A 6000-nucleotide genomic window follows, 5' to 3' on the forward strand; every position below is an offset into this window, starting at 1 on the left:
TTGTATGTTCCTTTTTAAACATTCCAGTCAATATTCATTCCCCCTCTTGCTGTTATAATAACCTCCACTCTTCAGGGAAGATGTTGCACTAGATTTTGAAGTGTGGTTATGGAGATTTGTGCTAATACACTCAAAAGGGTGTTAATAAAGTCAGGTATTGATGTAGGTGAGGAGGTCTGGAGTGCAGTCAGTGTTCCAAATCATCCCAAATGTGTTCAATAGGGTTGAGGTCAGCGCTCTGTAGCAGGCCAATCAAGATCTTCCATGCCAACCCATGTAAACCATATCTTTTTTATTAAATTTTTTATTAATACTAATGAATTCAAAGACATCCAGTACAACTGTGCTAACAGTTTTTAGTAAGAGCTACATACAGCTGGAAAAGTCAGATGTCCCAATACTTTTGTCCATAGAGTATATAATTTACTGTTATATACACATTAATGTTAACTAGCAAGCGCATTGAGCCCTTTTCAAAAAATGTTTAATAAAGTACAGTATTGTACATAATATCCTACTACGAGAGATTTACAAATAAAAACAGGTTCACAAATATTTTTCATAGTAGTGTATAGTGTCATCATCTTGACTCCTGCTGTCGCAAACATTTTGTGTTTAGTGAGCAACATATTAGCATTTAGTTAAAGGAAACAACACCAAGGATGCTAGTAATAAGCTAATGAATTTTTGCTTCAGTTCACAAAACATGTTTCACACAAGCATGCTATTCACATCCACAATCCAGTAGAGTGCATTCACAGCACTGAGCTCAGGTTTCTGCCGTGCACATATGGCGAGTCCATGTGCCAGAGTGGAAACCGAAGTCCTGTTTACATCATCAGACAAAAGAGTTCATCAAAATTTCATTAGCTCTCTACTGTCTAATTTGTACATTGTGTAGTGATGAATAAATACTAACATTTACATCAGTGACACACTGGTGGAAAAAAAAGTTCACTGATCTGTGAAGTTCCAGGTCAGAAATGCACATTTCAAATGAACCAGTTATTTCCGGTGACATGGTTCATTTACCTCAAACAACTAGAGATCCCCTCTTAAACTGGTGACTTAGCCTATTATCTCTTACCATATAAAGTAAGCAGGAGCAGCAGTGTCCCAAATTAGCTGGACACTATTAACACTCTCACTATCTACACATGAATATTTCACTCAACTTGGTAACTCAAGATCACTTGACCCTGTTTTATTTTTCAGCTTGCTGCTTTTGTATTTATAGTTTGCCACACAATGATTCTGATAAGGCTTTTCTTCCTTCTTCCTGCCTTCCATGGCTAAACTTTTTACACGGGGGGCTATCACTTACTGTGGCACAGAAACCTGACACCTCACCAACCCAACAGTCAATGAGATACACAGACCAAGGGACAATGCAGGTTGGTCTTGGCAGGGGGACTACCTGTTCAAGTAACTGGATGCTCCCATGCTCATATCACTCTCTAGCTGCTCCCAAACCAGCTCTTAGACAGCAGCAGTGAAAGGAAGATGGTAGAGATGGAGAGTAGCAGGAGAGTCAGAGCTTCAGAGAGAGCATTTTAAACCTTTAAAATTTCACAGATCAGGTCTTCACCAGACCAGGAAAGGTGTGAAACAAATTAGGAGTCATAATGGAGTTGGATATGGACATGCCTCTCAAGAAAACCAATGAGGCACAAGGATTATAGGACCCAGTGGAACTCAGTGGAATTCTCCATATCAGCATCAAGACTCGGCACTCAATGGAAAAATAGGTTCCTCAACAGATAATTGGACTCTACTAAATTTACCCCTGGATCATAATGAATTAACTGGATTCATATCATAGTCTGGAAAATCTCTGGATTTGATCTTTTCTTCAGCCCTCATTACACTTTTTTTAGATGGATTTAATTTTTACTGCTTTTTCCATAACAGAAAAGCTCTAAGTTGGCGCTGTGATGCACGGGCTCCCGTGCTCCTCACTCCAGTACTGTTTTGGAGCTCCTGCAGATGTTTCACCTGAGCCTGCTCCCCATTTTGACTCTGAACCCTGCAGAACTCGGCCAAATGCCAGCACTAGCCCTGTCATCCTCACCCAGCCTCAGGCAGCCAATCTCACAGAACCCCAGCACCAGCCTGCAGTCAACAGTATCTCACAACACACCAAAAACAATGGAACTGGGTCCAAAGAGCCTGAGCAGGTTCAGCAGGACATCCTACACTCCTCCCCCAGTTCAGAGAGTTTCTCAGAGGAAGACATGCCTCAAAAGGAGAGTCCAGTACAAAATACAAAGTACCCACATATACCTCGACCATCTATTATTAGATCTTCACAGGTAAGATTGAAGATATTTTTCAAGTGGCAGTAAATGATAATGCAGTAGTCCTGATCTCTGAGTTTTAAAGCACCACACTGTTTTGTCACATTTTATTTTACTCATAATTACATTACTGAACACACTCACTAAACACGTTTAGTCCAGGCTATTGTTAACTAACCCAGAGAGACTTGTCATTCAGCTAACCTTATAATAAAATGTTATTTGAAAGAAATGGTTTGGTTCAATGCCCCTGAACCCACCAGTCCTATCCTGGCACCGATTTAGCATTTCACACTTTCATTCATTTGTATACATAAGTAAATGATGGAACATGTTATATTATATAATAATAAAAAAATTATAATAATATTATACAATAAAATACAGAATAATAGGATGGACTGGTTAAAGTGCTATTTTCTAAGCTGGTGAATAATGACAGTTGAAGCCCTAGTCTTAACTTAAATTAAATGTGCAGTAATTACTGTGATGGGGCAAGTGGTAGATTAATGGTTAAGGCATCGGACTTTGGAACTGAAAGTTATGAGTTCAAATCCCAGCCACACCAAGCTGGGACTCCTGGGCCCCTGAGCAAGGCCCTTAACCCCATAGCTGCTCAAGTGTATGAATGAGATAAATGCAAGTAACCCTGGACAAGGGTGTCTGCCAAATGGCATAAGTGTAAAATAATTATTACAATTAGAAATATTCATAAAGAAAGAAAAAGCTTTATATATTTCACATGTACATTAGAGTACAGTTAAATTCTTTCTTCACATTCCCCAGCAATGTTAAGACCTGGGGTCAAAGTGTGTGGTTAAAGTTCAGGGGCCCCACGATTGGCAGTTTGTTAATACTGGGGCTTAAACACCCAACCCTCCAATTAGTATCCCAGAGCCTTAATCACTGATTTACCCGCCCCCCTGAACCAGTCATATTCCTTCTTCAGTTGATATTTTCTATCCCTGATCATTTTCAGCCTTTAAGATACTTTCTTGTGTTTATAGGTTGCTATTTAAAAAACAGTATTTGGTGTAGATCCAAAAGAAATTGTCCTGGGTAACCAAAGATTATTGGTTAAAAATATTGCCATAACTTTTAAATAATGCTGTATGAGTTCATTCTGTACAGATCATACTGTAAAGTGAATGGAAAAGAATGTTCCATTTATATTTTATTCTAAAAAGAACCCTTGAAAAATTCCCTTTCTCAAAAGTTTCCAAGCAGAAACGCTTTGGAAAACAGCTCATAACCCAAATAACTGTAATGCACCATTTGGAAGAGTGAAGTATAGTAATGTATGCTGCTTGTGTACTGCCATGGTCTTCACCCGTCATTATAATGAATATAGTTCTTCACCCGAATTATAATGTGAACTACATACCCCTTAAAAGTGGGGATTGAAAAAGAGTTTGGTTTCTAGTCTGTGACATCTGCTTCATGGAGTTCATGCCATTCGCGTATACTCTCTTTAGATCAAGCCCTGACTACAGCCTCACCTTAACAGCTTTAGTGTAGAGCTGGTCAGGAAAGATTATAATACAACAACACTTTTGTGGTCCAGTGTAATGGATATATATATTACTGAACTTGGATGGAAGCCACACAACTCAGTAGTAGTATTTAATGTGTACTAAAATATATGCTGATGTAAATGAGTATAATCCCTGCTAGAAAGAAGGCTACTTGTACCTAATATTACTGTTCTTTTAACACTGCTCAAAATAAAAAGCTATCATTCCAGTCTATAAATATAGAAAAAGAATGATGCATGCTAAAATAATGTTACTTACATTTTATAGATCTGAAAGGCTATTATCCTTTATTTGTGATCCTTTTTTTATCAGACAGAAAACCTAGGTTTGGAAGGGAATCCCTTCCATCTCAGTTTCCATGCATTACTGGTCCCTTTGGTCCATGCCCTTCCACATTTAGATGCATGTTATTATTATGTTATTTGTGATTCTGGTAACAGAGTACAGCTGCCTTTTACGAAGGATAAAAATGTTATCCCTTGCTCCACTTAGCCCCAACAGCTCTGTCTCCAAGGAACAATTACTTGGCTCAATGATTTTTACAGCAGTGAAATGGAAGTCAGTTCTAGCATCAGGTCACATATGTTTAAATGCATCACTATACTGTTAGGTGCTCTGATATCAAAGTTTGCAGATATCTTTTAAATATTTAGGTTGCCCAGTTCATTTACTTGGGTAAGGTGAGGGGTGTGTGTGTGTGTGTGTGTGTGTGTCTGACAGATTGACAGATTGTGTTATTTCCTTACTCTGTGCCAGGAACAGGAGTGTCCTCTCCAGGAAGTGCAGTCAGACTGCACAGATTATAGAGAGACAGAGGATGGACCTTTATCAGGTACAGACGATATGCATAACTATACACACACACACACACACAACCACAACCACACACACACACACACACACACACACACACACACACACACACACACATGGAAAATTTTATGGCCAGAGTCTGGACAGTTATCAAGACAAAAAAACATAGGTTTCCTCTCTTCCTTTTCCTCTATGGTGTGGAAAATGCAGTTACACACTCACAGAAGCACACACGTGCACATACACCCACAGACAGACACACTGGGAAAAAGAGTGGAATTTGTGTAGTGTCAGTGGAAAATTTAAGCTCATACTGTCAGAAAGTGTTTTATGTCAATGATAATGCTGAATGGATCATATCTAATAGTCTTTCATGTTCTTTATTTTTTCTACCCTGATAAACAAGAGGAAACTTTAGGATTATAGGATTTCTGGCACATGGTGTACTTCTCTCTCTCTCTCTCTCTCTCTCTCTCTCTCTCTCATTCGCACTTTTGTAATCTCTCTAGCCCCTGATGGACCTCTGGCATTTATTACTTTCATTAGGAGCCATGTTTTGGAACATTTTCCAGATCAGTGAAAAGCCCTGAGAGGTAAAGCATGGAGCATGTGACTGTGTGTTAAAGCAAATCTGCTTTGCAACACTGTCGATCAATCAGCACATCAGTCAATAATGCAGATGCACTTTTTGTAACCAGCTTGGCTATTGTGATTTTGCATTGGAATGAACTGCAGGATTAGGGTATAAACACATACACACGTGTCCTACTTGCCTTGTGTGGATAATGCAGCTTATTAATACTATGCCTAGACCCAAACTGTTTTTATTAGTTTTTATTTTAAAGGTAGATTTCCTCTTTTGTGTAACAGTCTACAATGTCAAAGATGTCATACTATATATTCTGATCTTGTTTGGACTTTTGGTCCCCACTGATATGCAAAAAACAAACATTCCCACATATACACACAGACACAAAGAAGCTTATATACATCACATATGATTTATCTACTAGAACTAACCCTTTATACAGTCCTATAAATATCTCCGTAAATGTACTTAGTTACTGTACTTAAGCATTTTTTAGCTACTTACTAGTAAGAGTATCAAAGATATCAGTAACTTATACTCTCTACTTAGCTACATTTATTATTAATTAATTAATTGACAATGACCATTACAATCTCAGTACATTTTGCACCTCTGTTGAAGAGGTCATTAAAGCTTAACATTCCTCTTCCTGCATCTCCTGCCTGTAAACGATTTCATTTTTTTTTTTTTACACTTTTGGCCTCATTTTCAGTCCAAACAGAGCTCAAATAAATTCCAAAAAGGTTTAGGTTGAGGTTTATCAAAT

This window comes from Silurus meridionalis, chromosome 13 (genome assembly GCF_014805685.1).
Source record: "Silurus meridionalis isolate SWU-2019-XX chromosome 13, ASM1480568v1, whole genome shotgun sequence".
In the NCBI taxonomy this organism is placed as follows: Eukaryota; Metazoa; Chordata; class Actinopteri; order Siluriformes; family Siluridae; genus Silurus; species Silurus meridionalis.